The following is a 16,820-nucleotide window of genomic DNA, read 5'->3' as shown; positions in this document are numbered from 1 at the left end:
TAAGCTGTCAACAAATGTTAAAAATGAGCCAAAAACAAATAGAAACAAGTGTTCAGTCTTACCTGTGAAAGATAATACCCCGAGATCTGTGTTCATTCCTGTGTGATGGTTTGTAGATGCTCAAGTTGCTGACAAGTCAGGTCTCTATTCGCTTGTACTGATATGAGAGTTATGGAATCGTCCCGTATTTGAGAATGAAATTGCGCGTCCCGTTATGAATCAACACGGGAAGGTTTTTGTCCCGTATTTTTTATAAAAAAAAATTAAATGCAGCGTCTCATGCAAATAATCACTGCGGAAAAGCCAGCCGCGGTTCAGAAAAACACAGTCAAGCCAGCCGCGATTGATTTTAAGTGTGCGCGCATATTACAGTGATTACGGTAGTTTCAGAAACAACACAGAGAGAACGCGAAATAAAACAATCACCTGAAATAAATTATATATTTATTCATAATGATAACAATAAGTGTTGCTTTATGGTCTTTTAAGGGTTAAATTATATTTTATGCAGTAATATTCGTGAACAGCTAATAATCTACTAAAAATATCAGCTAAAGCATAAAGAAAATGCCGTTCTGACAGACCTTTAGATCCATTTTGACCGCTTGCAGCACCCATACCGTAAGTACGTCATTAGATGCGCCATAGAAACCAGAGCCATATAAAAAGAGAGTTGCGTCCACTGATCTATAATAGAGAACTGGATTGCTCATGACGTCATAAAAGTGAAGCCACCGCGCCGCCATATTAGTATTCCCTACTATTCGCATACATTCCATTGAATGAATAGGAGATCATACGATTTCATTGAGAAAACATCACATAACAAGTCAGCGTTTTTATATCTGAAGTCTCACTGTGCATTTTTACAACGCAAACGTCCTAAGCATGTAAACGGTTATTTGTTTATTGTCGGGAATTCCCTCTGCTTATTAAAAATGTACGTTCATAAAGCCTACATTACAGTCATGTACATCAGATAAGCATAAACATCGGGTGTTCAACATATGTTTACAAAAGAAAATGTGCTCATAAATCTGAATGAACCCCTTAATTCATCTTAGTACAGTTATTCACTGTTTATGTCATTTTGTTGTATTTATTCGTACAGTAGGCTAACTGCATGTTTCAACAATACTTTTGTTATTAATTCGTTTATTGTATGTTATATTATTATATATTCATTAATAACATTATTAATTTTGAAGCAGGTAATGATTTGTTCGTTAAATTAATAATTAATTCAACATATATACGCAGCATTTTACTCACATGGAAACAGTAATGTTAGTAAATCATTACAGAATTTGGTGATTTGAAGAGACTGAAATAGATGCTGCTCGTTAAAAAAACGCACCATACCGCGCTGATTACTTAAAGACATTAAGTTTTATTTTAAAGATTTTAATTTATAGTACAAGAGCAATATTGTACAATCGAAACAATTTCAGGTAGGCTACTAATACCATATACACGGTTTTGTTTATAATTTCCTGCATAATTGGGTACATAAATAAATATATTTTCGTTTTGGTTCAGTTAACTCACCTGTGTCTGCAAGTGCGCGGCTGACACACCCACCTAAACGATTTCAATATATATCGCTTATCCAGACCGAAAAGACCATAAACATTCCAGATAACATCTTATGTATAATTTATTTACATACACATATCCTCAAAACTAATGATGTGTGAATGAAACGCTTCAAATCGGGTGATTTTAGGTCAGTGGTTTACATGCGAAATCAATGGCGCACTCTGCCGGTAGGGAATAGTAAGATGGCGGATCAAACACTTCCGGTGGCTTCACTGCCTAACGGCATTTTAGAACGCAATGAGCAATCCAGTCATTATATAGATCAGTGGTTGCGACACGCTTTGATCTCGCCGCCGCACGGTCACGTGGTTCATGGAGCTCTCAATAGTTCCAAACAGCTCCGCGCTGTCAATTTGTTTGAATAGGACAGACAGCAGTTTTACTATATTTGCAGCAATTTCGAGTAATTATTAACACATAATGTGCATTGATTGTGTATTGATAACTTCTCTGAATACGCTTTACAATCGCATTTTATTCTGGGGAGTGATAAAGAGACATAATTAATATGTTCTCATACTCTTTGGCAGTCAAATGTGACCAAACACCTTAAGTGTAACTTTTATTCAATTAAATAACTGTAATATATATAGTTAAGTTCTATTTAGTAAATATTTTGAGGAGGTTTTTTTGTGCTTAATATGTGCAATAATGATCCTGACCATTTAAAAGATAACATTTTCTAATATAGTATTTAGATTACAGTTAGTGTAATATTTAAGGTTAAATACATCTGCATGTGTATTTGGACTTGATCAAACACTCATTTTTTTATGTTTCGATTTAACGATTTAATGTTAAATAAAAAAAAGTAATTTACTCTTGTTTTATGATATTCAAATATACAACATAAGTGAATATTATAAAAGGCAAGCAAAAATGGCATTTAACATAATAGAAAAGATTAAAATAATGTTTAAAAAAACACAAGGCAACGAATTGCATTCAGCATACATTTTTATCGTGTTTCTTGAATGCAGTCTTTACTGAAACTCATTCAACCTCCTACAGTGAGAGAAAGATTGCAGAAAGACTAAAAACATAAAAATATGACAACTAGTATCTGGTTATGGTCGCTATTACGGTGTTTCTCACGTTATCCAGCTGCATTTACAGTTTAACTGTTTATTTTTTAACGATAAACATTAACTATAACACGCTTCATAAAACACCACTATTGGACAGTTTTTCGAGAGGTCAACTGATGCGTTAAATTGTAAATAAATGCAGTAATTTCTTCAATATACTTGCGACTGTGCTTGAGAAGCGCTGAAATGAATGGGCTTCAATGCAGGAGCTATTGGTTGTTTGGAACTATTGACCGCTCCATCACACGCTTTACTTCTGCATTCCTCAGTTCCTATGGAAGCCTATGGGAGTGTCGCAACTCTCTTTTTATATGGCTCTGATAGAAACAATAGAGCGGGTGACGTGAGCCCAGAGTAGTGAGAGCATAGATATACAAACACACACATATATATAGATATAGATATATGTGGTTGTGTTTGTATATATATGTGTGAGAGAGAGGAGCGAGTTAGAAGTTGACGTCACAGGAGTGAGCTGTATTTCTGCTGTGCATAATCCAATCCATCCTCACTTATTCCCACTTTAAATATATGTCTGAAGTGTTTTATTGCTTTAGTGAGTGGAGGAGACTGTGAGTGTTTGATGAGATCGAGATTATTTGAATTGGTGGATCAGATCAGAAGACTCATTCATTCAAAGTGTCTTCATTCAGCGGCAATCTGTCGGCATTCATTCATTCATTCATTCATTCATTCATTCATACTGACTCTACAATTTAGTTTAATATGTACTGTTTTTATATTGAATATAACTCTCTGAAATCATGTGCTAACCTATAACATGAATCTGCAGCACTGATAATGTAATGCGTCAATATTTGTGATCCTGAAAACAGTGCTGCATGAATGAGTCCTAAAACACAGAAATGATTTATATGTTTGGACTTCTGCTTCCATCAATGCAAAGTTAATGTAAATGTGTACTTTTCATTTACTCATGTCCTTTTTACAACACAAAACATGTGACCATGGACCACAAAACCAGTCATAAGGGGAAACTTTTCAACTTTATTCATCGCTTGAAAGCTGAATAAATAAGCTTTCCATTGATGTACGGTTTGTTGGGACAATATCAGCAGTCCTGATGAACACTGTTCTACAGTTTGTGTGCTTCAACAGATGCGCTCAGTTCAGTTAATGATCTCTTTCCTAATGATGATCATCTGAATCAGGTGTGTTAAAGAAGGAGACATACATAATGTGCAGAGCAGTGGAGCACCAGACCTGGAGTCAGAACAAACGCTTACAGATCATTTACACAAGATGTTCATGTCTTTCTTACTTCTGTGGTGCCCCGAGTTTGAACTTCACAAATGCAGTTAAAATGCTGCTTCAAAAGGAGACGAGGAAGAAGAGTCTTATGTAGAGTAAAACGATCGGATATTTTCTGACAACATTTACAATTTATATGTTTTTTTAATCTCAAATGTTAAAAAGTATATAAATTGTAAAATCGTTTTACTAGATCAGATTCTTCTTCCTCATCTGGGATCTTTTAGAGTCCTTTGAAGCTGCATTTTGGAAGTTCAAACTCAGGGCACCATAGAAGTCCACTATATGGAGAGAAATCCTGATATGTTTAACTTAAAACATAATCTCTTTACGACTGAAGAAAGAAAGACATGAACATCTTGGATGAAAAGGGGGTGAGTACATTATCTGTAAATGTTTGTTCTGAAAGTGAAGTACTTCTTTAAAGTTGTTGTTGGCTCTTTCAAGAATATGAGTGATGAACTTGACTAATGAATTCATGTAAGAACACGCTATCGATTGAGAAAACACTCCCAGTGTTATGGACATCGTCATCTTTGATATCGTCACTGTGGTCTCCTTAACACTGCTGTGTTCTTATTTTCATAGTCAATGTAATCCAGTAAGTGAACGGATAGTTTCAGCCGTTATATATTTTATTCGTTTATATTTTAGTTCAATAAACCAGTAGTTATAATCAAGAAGTTGCTTACATTTTAAACACAATAATATTTAGTGTTTTGTTCTTTCATCAAAGAGTTAAAGCACATTCTCCAAGCAGATCGGAGACTTCATACATCTTAATACTTCTTTCTCTCCATCTCTATCTTTTACTCTGACACTGGGTGCACCTAGAAACTCTTATATTTCTATTAGACTTACTTCTCTCACATTTGACTAGCTTTGAATTTGACTGACATCTTTAATTCGACTTTGACGTGTTACTGCCCACAAAGAGGGATGCACCACCTAACGTTTAGCAATAGAGGTCGACCGATATATCGGGCCGATATTTGCTATTTTTCCAGATGTCCAGATGTCAGTAAACATTATTTTTTTCAGCATGGATCTGTCTTAAAAGCACGAGTGATTAAGTCTATATAAGTGTAGAGCGATGTGAAGATCAGCTGTTAAAATGAACCATCCATTCATTCATCATATCATCATGCAAAACTAAGAATTAGAATAATTGTAAGAGGACGATCGTGTGCGGTTTGATGAATCAGAGAATCAGGTGCGGGTGGGTGGCAGGCAGATTACACTATTGCCTGATTTTGCTTTATTTCGTCGTCAAAAGTAAGATTTTGCTCTTTCTTGTCATCAAAAGTATTCTGAAACAAGTCACAACTGAGCCGCTGTGCAAAGGCTCATGTTATGGCAATATCTGGATCATGGCTGACTCCTGTTATATCAGATTCATTTCTTGCGATTGAAAACTATTCATTATATCGCAAAGACAGGACTGATAGAACTGGTTGCTCTTTATGTAAATAAAAAATATGCACATTCTATAGTAAAACTATCAACAGTATCAGAGTCACTTCAATTGGTTATTCATTTTACAAATCAATTTAAGCCTCCAAATGTCAGTCCAACTGCTTATTTATTGCAGTTTTCGGACTTAATAAAATCGGTTAAAACTAATGAGCTTGTTATTCTTGGCGACATCAATTTAAACTGGATTGATAACTCATCTAAACTTCTGGAAACAACTGCCATAAAATATGGTCTCCATCAATTAATTAAAGATCCCACCAGATTTGGAAAAACACAAAGTTCTATTTTGGACCTTATTTTCACTAATCAACCAAGTATGGCGTTTCAGGAGTGATAAACACAGCAGTTTCAGATCATTCACTCATATATGACATTAGGAAATGTTTTAAACAGCCAAAATGTCAATACTTAACAAATATACAACTACCTGTAAAATACTTAAGCAATAAGGTACGAGAGGCCGTGCTGTATCATGAATAATTCACGGCTGAAGGGCGTTGTTAGTCACGACGCGAAGCGGAGCAACTCCTTCAGCCGTGATTTATTCACGATACAGCACGGCCTCAAGTACCTTATTGCTTTTATAAAACGGTTACCACACAATAAAAATATTAATATCAAAAATATGTATTCATTTATATATATATGTATTAAGTTGTACGTTTTCATAAAGTAAAATCATTAACTGCCTTCCGCTGTGAAAAGTAGTCCCTAACTGCTGCAGCTGTGTTTACGTTGCTAAGGGTGGTTGCTAAGGGGGTTCAATGATACACAAAACCGTTGAGTGAAGCGGTCATAGCAGTGCCCTATCATGAATACCACACAGCTGCTGACCAATCAGAATTGAGGAATGGAACTAACCGTTTTATAAATACTAGACAGAATACAGTACCTTGGGTAAGTCCTGATATTTTACAGCTCCTAAAAAAGAAGGCCTCATCCTTGAAAGCATTCAGATTATTAAAAACATCTGAAGCTAAGCTTACTTTCATACAGTTTAGAAATAAGTGTAATTTTGAATTATACAAAGCAAAACAGTCTTATTATGAAAATCAAATTAGCCGAACAGTTTCCAGCCCAAGAACATTATGGCCAACATTGAAATCAATAACTGGTGAAAATAAAATTAAAAATAATAATAATTTACAAATGTCTATAAATGGTATTCTTCTTACTGATCATGATAAAATTGCCAATTCTTTTAATGAGTGTTTTATTGCATCTGTACAAGAATTATCCTCTAGATTTACTATTCCTCTGTCTCTCACATCAGTACCAACATTATCTCAGCAATTCTCTTTTTCTGAAATCGTACACAATGAAATAACTAATATTTTGTGTTCTCTGAATGCTTCTCATGCTTGTGATATAAATAATTTAAACATGACTCATTTAGTTAATTTGTGTATTAGACAATCAGTATTTCCTGCCATGTGGAAAACGGCCCAGATCACCCCGATGTTTAAATCTGATGATCCAATTAATATTTCCAACTACCGTCCAATTGCAATTCTCCCAACCATTTCCAAGTTGCTTGAAAAATATTATATAATCAACTAATTAACCACCTTGAAAATAATAGCCTGCTCAGTGATTGCCAGCGTGGCTTTCGACCCTTGCGGTCAACTATGTCGGCTTTGCTGCTTCTCACTGAGCAAATACGTACATCTCTAAACAAGGGTCAGATTACTGGAGTTGAATACACAGATCTTCAGAAAGCTTTGGAAACAGTCAATCATCAAATTCTGTTAAACAAACTTCTTTCTCTTCATTTGTCATCTTCCGCAATAGAAATGTTTACATGGTATTTAAGTGGCAGATGTCAGATTGTAAGAATCGGCACAGTAACATCACAGCCACGAGTGTGTTCTATGAGTTCCTGAGTTCCACAGGGCAGTATTTTAGCTCCTTTACTTTTCCTTATGTATATTAATGATCTTCCTTGTGCTCTGAATTTTTCTAGTTCTTTGCTATATGCTGATGACACTGTTATTTTTCTTTCTGGTTCTAATATCGACACAATTAATTACAAACTTAACACAGATCTGCAGCATTTACATAACTGGCTGCAAGATAATCATTTAACACTTAATGTCAAGAAATCTTCATGCCAGTGTTCTGTCCACTTTGTCCTATTGTTTACCTGTTTGGTCACTAACAACAAATGAGATTATTGAACCAGTAATAAGACTTTATAATAGAGCTCATAAGATCCATGTCAGGCTTCCAGGCTGGACTCACCACTGCACTGCACTATCTTTATGTAATGCCTTGACATTTCAGAACTATAAAAAAAGCCATGGGATAAACTTGTTTTATCAATTCTTAAATGGACATGCTGTAATTGCTCTAACAGAACTGGTTCCGAAACTTAGCTCAAGGTCTGAGCGCACTACGAGATCTTTTACAAATGGACTTTTGCCTTTACCGGCTTACAGGAACTGTTATGGACAGAGATCTTTTTTTCATGTGTTCACTAAAACCTGGAATGAGATCCCACAGCACATCAGAACCATCACATCAAGAAGACTTTTTAAAATAACATTTGCTCACCATTTAATGGACAGGTATATCTGTGACCACTGTCCTCCTCCATTCTGCTCGATCATTGTGTCAATCTTCTGAAGTAGATCACTGACCTGCTGTCTGTTACTGTCATTCTCATTGTTGAAGACGTGATATCTGCCTCCACACTGTTCAACTAGGTGACTCAATGTAGAATTGCCTTCTATGTGTTTCTCTATCGACTCTCCCTTTAACAGATCTCCATGCGTGAAGAGGATGATGGAGTATTTTAACACATCTGCTCCAAAAAGTGTTTGAATTTGCTCAACAACCTGTTGTTCCTGTTCAGTAAACCTCACATTCACAGGAAACACAATGAGAAAAGCGTGAGGTCCAGGAGTGGATAATACAACACTTCTTGTTATCTCTGGTGTTAACTGCTCAAGATCTATCTCTGTGTCAAAGAATCCAAGAGTGTCAACTACAGACACATTCCTGCCTTCAACGTTAGCACGGTTCTTTTTGCATTGAGTGGTTACTGACTTTGCACTAAGTTTAGATTTAAATGCATTTTTCCCAACATAGTGTTTCCAGCTCTACTCTTTCCAACACTAGTTTTACCCAGGAGCACTAATTTTCTGTGCGGGAGATTTTCTTCAAACCTTTCAGGAATCTCTTTCAGTTTTTTCACCCCTCCTGAAAGAAAAAAATAAATATTAAATGATATGGACCCAATATCTCTCATTTGCCAGATATATGACACCATCTGTAAACACTTTACATTTCATAAAACATTTTTACGCTATTGGGCCAAACAGTTTTAAGCTGGGTGAGAAATTGGCTGCATTTGTCCACAACACTGGTTAGGTTAAATGCGGTGAAGTTGGATTTTGTAGCAGTAGTAACGTGCTACAATTAGTCCATTACATTACCTTAGTGAACAGTTTTGAAAATATGCACTTACCTTGCAAAAGTATTCATACCCCTTCATTTTTTTCACATTTTGTTTTGTTGCAGCATTATGTTAAACTGCTTTAAATGAGTTTTTCCCCACATCAATCTACACTCCATACACCATAATAATGACAAAGCACAAAACAGATTTGCAAATTTATTTAATATAAAAGACTGAAATAAGTACATTGCATAAGTATTCATACTCTTAACTTACAGCCTCAAGTGTTTTTGGGTCTGATGTGAGCATCTTTGCACATCTGCATTTGTCAATTATCTGCCATTCTTTGCCTCACCTTTTCACCTCTCCATCTCTGTCAGCTTGGACATTTTCTAGAGTCCTAGTTGTTCCAGTCGTCTTCCATTATGGAGAATGCTTCTGTCAACCTTCAATGCAGCAGATTTGTTTCTGAACTCTTTCCTAGATCATCGCCTTAACGCAAGTCTGTCACTGAGCTCTACAGACAGTTATCTTGGTTTTTGCTCTGATCTGCATTTTCAGCTGTTAGACCTTTTCTGAGAGGAGTGTGTCTTTCTAAATCAGACTCATTCAAATGAATTTGCCACAGTTTAACTCCACTCCAAGTGTAGGAACATCTAGAAGCAATATGATGCTCCTGAGATACATTTCCAGTGTCCCAGAAAGGGTATGAATACTTATGCAATGGGATCTTCTCAGTTTTTTATTTTTAATACATTTGCACAAATGTTAAAAACCCATTTTTTGCTTTGCCATTATGGAGTAGGGAGTGTAGATTGATGTGGGGGAAAAAAAAGTAATTTAAAGTAGTTTAACATAAGGCAGCAACATAACAAAATGTGAAAAAAATGAAGGGGTATGAATACTTTTGCAAGGCACTGTATAAGAGTACTTATTAAGAGTATTTATTAACAGTATTTTATATTTCTATAACATTTCATTTTAATGCATTACAAATTACATCCATTTTAAGGTTGTTGTCTCTTTTTACTGGGGCATTCGCAAATTAATGTATGTTTCCGGTCATTTTTTTTTTTTTTATAAAGTATTGATTGAACAAAGGGAAAAACCCAAATGAATTGTTTAGTGGATTAGTTATGAATGGATGTATCATTTTGCTAAATGAACTGAATTATCTGGCGCAGTTTTTCACTCTCACCATGACATTTAAGTGGATAAAGTGTTTATGAATCTACAATCTACTGAAACCAAAACTGTAAATATGTTCTACAGTTATTATAAAAAGTTTTTTAACTCTTTATATAGTTTGGAAACTTTTTTCAGCAGCGTTTTTACTTGGCAGGATGCTTTGTTCTTGTTGTTGAACACGTGGTATCTTCCCTCATATTTCTCAATTTGTTTCTGCAAGGTTTTGTTGTCTTTAATGAAATCCTCTATTGACATGTTTTCTTCTTCTAATTCGTCCCCTCTGGTGAAGAGAATCCAGGTTTTTTGTATGCGGTTTTGTCCCAGGAGTTTCTCAATTTTCTCCACAGTGTTTTGTTCTTCTGCAGTGAATCTGTCTGCTTTTATGACAAGCAGAAACGCACAGGGTCCCGATTGACATTTCTGAAGAACATTGTGAAATGTCTCCTGAATCTTCTCTTCACGCATCTGTGTGTCGCAGAATCCAGGTGTGTCGTAAACAGTCACGTTATATCCACAAACGGTACCAGATGCCTCAGTGACATCTTGTGTGACAGAGTTGGAGCTTTTCTTTGATATGTAAGGATGGATTTCAGTAAGCAAGAATTTCAACCTACAGTAAAGCAATAAAACTCTTTAATCTTAGAGATAAGATCTGCTAGAAAGGAATAAACAATATGTGGCCAATTTGGTCATCCCCCTCTTCCCCCCCATGGTTTGCTTCCTTCCTTTCAAGTGTGGCAGATGCAAATAAGAGGTCAATATAACTTCTTCAGGTGTGAGTGGAAAAATAGTATTTCTCTCCCTCACCAATAGAGCAGGCCCAAACAAGCTGCTTTCCTGGTGAGCGTGTCTCAATCAACATCTTTTGATAAACCATTCTCTACCACCAAGGATGAGCACGGGAACGGTCCTGAGAAAGTTTCACATACATTTGGGTGCTAAAAGTTTATGATTGTCACGGATCCGCCAGGACCTACCACACACACTTCTCATTTCCCAAGATCAAATTCACCTGAATTCTGATTCTCCACACCTAGCACTCCCAATCAAGACAGCACCATAAATATCAGACACTCTCACTCAGTCACCATCCGGTCTCGTCTCTACTAGCATGCTCTTATGCTTGTGACTTCTCCTGACTCATATCCTCTTCTGTTTACACAGAGCCGCTTGACTCCCATCATCTTCGAGGAATCCTCTATTGGCAAACCTTCCATTGTGTTCACTGGACTTATATCAACGATCCACCACCATTCATCTCACCTCCACTCTAATTTGAACATCACTTCAATAAACCTGTCATTTGTATTGCAGTTCTGTCTCCGTAGTCTTCTGTCCGCTGACAGAAGACCGGACCAAACCACCGAAGATGTCTCAACAAGACACATTTCAGCAACTTGTGGACACGCTACGGGCAGAACTGTTACAAACACCGTCCACATCAACTACTAACCAAGCTACCGCTATCGCAGTCCCAATGGCCAATCCTAAACCGTATTCTGGTGAGGCAAATGAGTGCAAAGGATTCCTTTTGCAATGTGAACTTATTTTTGAGATGCAACCTAACCGCTTCCCTACAGACCGCAGTAAAATAGCGTTTATGCTTTCTTTACTTACCGGAAAGGCGCTACAGTGGGCTGTTTCAATCCGGGAACAGAACGGACCTGTTCTCCTCTCCTATCGCGCTTTCCATGAACATTTTCAAGAGGTATTTGGATATTCCGAAAGTGATAATTCAGTCTGTGATGAGCTGTATTATATTCAACAGGGGAAAACTTCGGCTGCAGAGTACTCACTTCGATTCCGCACGCTAGCGGCTGCTAGTGGATGGGATGAACGGGCGCTCATTACAACCTACCGAAACGGTTTGAATGCAGAACTTCGTCTCCAGTTATCAGCGTTTGATGACACCATCGGATTAGAACGATTCATCCAGAGAGCTATTCGTACTGAAAATAGGATGATATCTTGCCGAACATCTCAAACTGCACTCACTCGCCCACCAGAACCGTCGTCTCCAGGACCAGAACCCATGCAGTTGGATTCCACCCGCATTCCATTGTCAGAGCGTCAACGTCGCATCACACAGGGGCTCTGCCTATATTGTGCTAGCAAGGAACATCATATTGCTGATTGTCCTGTCCGTCCACCACGAGCCCTGGTGAGTACGATTCAACCAGAAAGACACATTTATACACCCCTGGCTACTAAAGTAAGACTGACTCTTCATCATATGTCTGTTATAGTCACGGCCCTCCTTGACTCCGGTTCAGCGGGTAATTTCATCTCCGCAAAACTCTGCAAACAGTTTTACATCCAGAAGGAACCCATCACACCGAAACTAAGAGCACAATCCATCACTGGAACACCACTCAACCGGTCATACATCAAACATAAAACTTGTGAGTTCACTCTGACAGTGGGTGTCCTGCATCGGGAAACCATCAAACTACTGGTCCTGGAGAATTCCACCGCCGACGTAATTCTGGGGAGACCATGGTTAATGGAACATCACCCGGAGCTCTCTTGGGACACTGGAGAGGTGAAACGTTGGGGTGATAACTGCTTCCCACATTGCTTCCCTGAACGACCTCAACCTCACGCACGTCCAGTAAGTATTAAACTTCACAGCACAACCATTGAAAGTCCTAAAGAAACTGTCTCTGTACAAATCCCTCAGGAATACACAGATTACAAGGATGTCTTCTGTCCCAAGAGAGCTTCACGGTTACCACCTCACCGGCCTTGGGACTGCGCGATTGACCTCCTTCCGGATGAACCAGTGCCTAAAGGTAAAATCTATTCCCTCACTCTCCCAGAACAAGAAGCCATGAATAAATACATCTCCGAAGCCTTGGAACAAGGGTACATCCGTCCATCGACATCCCCTGCTGCTTCGCCATTCTTCTTTGTGACGAAGAAGGATGGAGGCCTCCGCCCCTGTATAGACTATCGCAAGCTTAACAACATCACCCGTAAATTCCGGTATCCCCTTCCTCTCGTCCCATCAGCTCTAGAACAGCTCCGTGGAGCAAGTATCTTCACAAAACTAGACTTACGAAGTGCATATAATTTGATCCGAATAAGAGCTGGAGATGAATGGAAAACCGCTTTTGTGACTCCTACTGGCCACTGGGAATACCTTGTAATGCCCTATGGTCTAGTCAATGCTCCATCAGTCTTCCAGGATTTCATGCACACGATATTTAGAGACTTACTAAATGATTCGGTGATAGTGTACATCGATGATATCCTCATTTACTCTAAAGACTATGAGACCCATGTGTTACAGGTTCGAGAAGTCCTGGAAAGATTAAGAGAACACTCACTCTTCGTCAAAGCAGAAAAATGCGAATTCCACAAATCTGAGATCAAGTTCCTTGGATACGATGTCTCCAACCACGGAGTGAGTATGGACGAGGGGAAGGTGACAGCAATCAAGACCTGGCCGAAACCCTCCACAGTCAAAGAGCTACAAAAATTCCTAGGATTTTCCAACTTCTACAGAAGGTTCATTCAGAATTACAGCGTGATTGTGGCTCCACTCACATCTGCTCTAAAGGGTGCTCCCAAACAGTTGAAATGGAACGAAGAGGCGGAACAAGCATTCACTCAACTAAAATCCGCTTTCTGTCAAGCTCCCATACTTGTTCACCCAGATCCCAACAAACCATTCACCGTGGAGGTAGATGCATCTTCTACAGGGGTAGGAGCCGTCCTTTCCCAGCAGCAGGGGACTCCAGCTCGTCTCCATCCTTGTGCCTACTATTCTCACAAGTTCAACCCGGCGGAGAAAAATTACAATATCGGTGACCGTGAACTACTGGCCATCAAATTGGCCTTAGAAGAATGGCGACATTGGCTCGAGGGTTCTCGCCATCCCTTTACAGTGTTAACGGATCACAAAAATCTCCAGTACCTTCGAGAAGCAAAGAGACTGAACCCTCGACAAGCCAGGTGGGCCCTTTTCTTTACACGTTTCAATTTTACCATCTCATACCGTCCGGGGTCAAAAAACTGTAAAGCTGACGCACTGTCCAGAATTTTCTCACCAGAAGAAGATACCTCACCTCCTGAAACCATCCTTCCTGAGAAAATCTTTGTTTGTCCTATTGAGTGGCACGAAGACGACATCATCCCTGACACTGCCACCACTCCGCCGGGTTGCCCAGCAGGATTGACGTATGTACCCTTACAACACCGCACACCTCTCATCACCAAGGCCCACACCTCTGTAGGCACTGGTCATCCCGGCACACAGCAAACCCTCTCGCTGCTAAAACATCGCTTCTGGTGGTCCAACATGGCCGTAGACATCAGAAGGTTCGTGAGGGGGTGCAAGGACTGTGCCATGGCAAAAACACCAAAACATCTCCCTCATGGTAAATTACGACCTCTTCCGGTTCCACAACGACCATGGTCACATCTTGGAGTTGACTTTGCTACAGACCTCCCTGCTTCACAAGGTAACACTTGCATTTTAGTTATAGTAGATCAATTTTCCAAAATGTTGAGATTGATACCTTTAAAAGGTTTACCCACAGCTATGGAAACTGCGGAATGTCTTTTCCAACACGTCTTCAGATACTTTGGCATCCCAGAGGATATCGTTTCGGACAGAGGAACACAATTTACCTCCAGAGTATGGAAAGCGTTCTTCAAACTCCTTGAGGTGACCGTGAGTCTATCATCTGGGCATCATCCTCAAACAAATGGACAAACAGAACGCAAAATCCAAGAGGTTAGTCGCTTCCTCCGAACCTTCTGCCACAACCACCAGAACTCTTGGAGCCAGTTTCTACCATGGGCCGAGTACGCACAGAATTCCTTACGACAACAAACCACAGGTCTCACCCCTTTCCAGTGCGTACTCGGTTACCAACCCCCCATGTTTCCATGGACCGAGGAACCATGTGAAGTCCCCTCCATCCAGCACTGGTTCCAAGAGAGCGAGAGGGTCTGGGACTCAGCACACCATCACCTCCAAGCAGCCGTCCGACGCCACCAACAACAGGCTGATGCCAGGCGAGCCCCAACGCCCAATTTCAAGGTTGGGGACAAGGTTTGGCTTTCCACACGATACATCCGTCTCCGTTTACCTTGTAAAAAGCTGAGTCCCAAATACATTGGACCATTTAAAGTCATCAAGGAGGTCAATCCGGTAGCCTTTCAATTACGTCTCCCACCTCAATATAGGATTCACCCAGTTTTCCACACATCCCAGTTAAAACCTTATTACCCACCTGTCTCTTCTGTTCCCACCACAGGACCTGGTGAAGAAGCCCCCCCTCTGGACGAGGACAACAACATCTACACGGTCAAAGAAATCCTGGACTCCAGACGTCGGGGTGGGCGACTAGAATACCTTGTAGATTGGGAAGGATTTGGACCTGAAGAACGAGCCTGGGTACCTCGAGATGACATCTTGGATCCCGAACTCCTACGAGAGTTCCACCACACTCATCCAAATAAACCTGCTCCGAGGCCCAGAGGTCGCCCTCCTCGACGTCAGCGGATCCCACGGTCCTCAGGAGCGGACCGTCAGGGGGGGGGGTACTGTCACGGATCCGCCAGGACCTACCACACACACTTCTCATTTCCCAAGATCAAATTCACCTGAATTCTGATTCTCCACACCTAGCACTCCCAATCAAGACAGCACCATAAATATCAGACACTCTCACTCAGTCACCGTCCGGTCTCGTCTCTACTAGCATGCTCTTATGCTTGTGACTTCTCCTGACTCTTATCCTCTTCTGTTTACACAGAGCCGCTTGACTCCCATCATCTTCGAGGATTCCTCTATTGGCAAACCTTCCATTGTGTTCACTGGACTTATATCAACGATCCACCACCATTCATCTCACCTCCACTCTAATTTGAACATCACTTCAATAAACCTGTCATTTGTATTGCAGTTCTGTCTCCGTAGTCTTCTGTCCGCTGACAGATATATCAAAAATAACTAAATTTGAAGTTTTAATAAAAGCTTTATAAACAATAACATATTCACTGTTTGTTTTAATAGGGTACTTGGTTGGTTTAAAATATATTTGATAGTTCAAATGGCTACAAATTCAGGGTTTCATGTCACCTCTGTCAGATGAATATTTTGATAATATTTGATCATTATTTGTAGAGGAATTGTTGGTCACATGTGGAAAATGGTATCTGTCTTCTAAAATGAGAATGTGTTTTGGAATATTAAAAACACCTTGATTGCAAAAATAAAAAAGCACATTTTGATGAAAAAAAAGAGAGAAAAGAGGCTACATTAAAGCATAGATCAGCAGCTTAGTACATGTAACATACAAAAATGTAGTTTAATTTGTCTGAATAAAAGCTTTTATTTTTTCAATATTGCACCCTGTTTTGTCCCACTTCTCAAGAGTCAATGATAGCTACAAGCAGACCCAGACTCACTTAAAGACATACACACACATTAAAATTGTTAAGAGGAATAAAATGGCTAAGACAACATGAAAACCCATTAAAACTCAAATATACATAAAACCATAATATATTGAGCAGGTTAAAACGTGTCCTGTGTGACAGTGTCACAGAGTTCCCCCTCTTAGCCTATGGCTAGATCAATCCCTTATAGGTACTGTCAGCCATTATCACACATCTGGTTTTCTCTGTTAAAGCAAATTAAATGATTTTTTTTGTGAGAAATCTTATGACACATATTTTAAGAAAATGCTTTGAATTTTTTCAAAAACTTAACCGTACGCTCTGGGCAAATTTACTACCCTTTCTTTATGTTCGTGTATGAAAACATCCACTAAATTAAACTG

The 16,820-nt window shown here is 39.1% G+C and overlaps 1 pseudogene; it reads right to left on the bottom strand.

The window, feature by feature from the left end:
* Positions 1 to 7,984: 7,984 nt before the first annotated feature.
* On the bottom strand, positions 7,985 to 11,240 carry LOC141344562 (GTPase IMAP family member 9-like; annotated as a pseudogene).
* Between the last annotated feature and the right edge of the window lie 5,580 nt (positions 11,241 to 16,820).

The sequence above is a fragment of the Garra rufa genome, chromosome 10 (genome assembly GCF_049309525.1).
Source record: "Garra rufa chromosome 10, GarRuf1.0, whole genome shotgun sequence".
NCBI classification, from domain to species: domain Eukaryota; kingdom Metazoa; phylum Chordata; class Actinopteri; order Cypriniformes; family Cyprinidae; genus Garra; species Garra rufa.
This window is presented reverse-complemented; position numbering and strand designations above follow the sequence as displayed.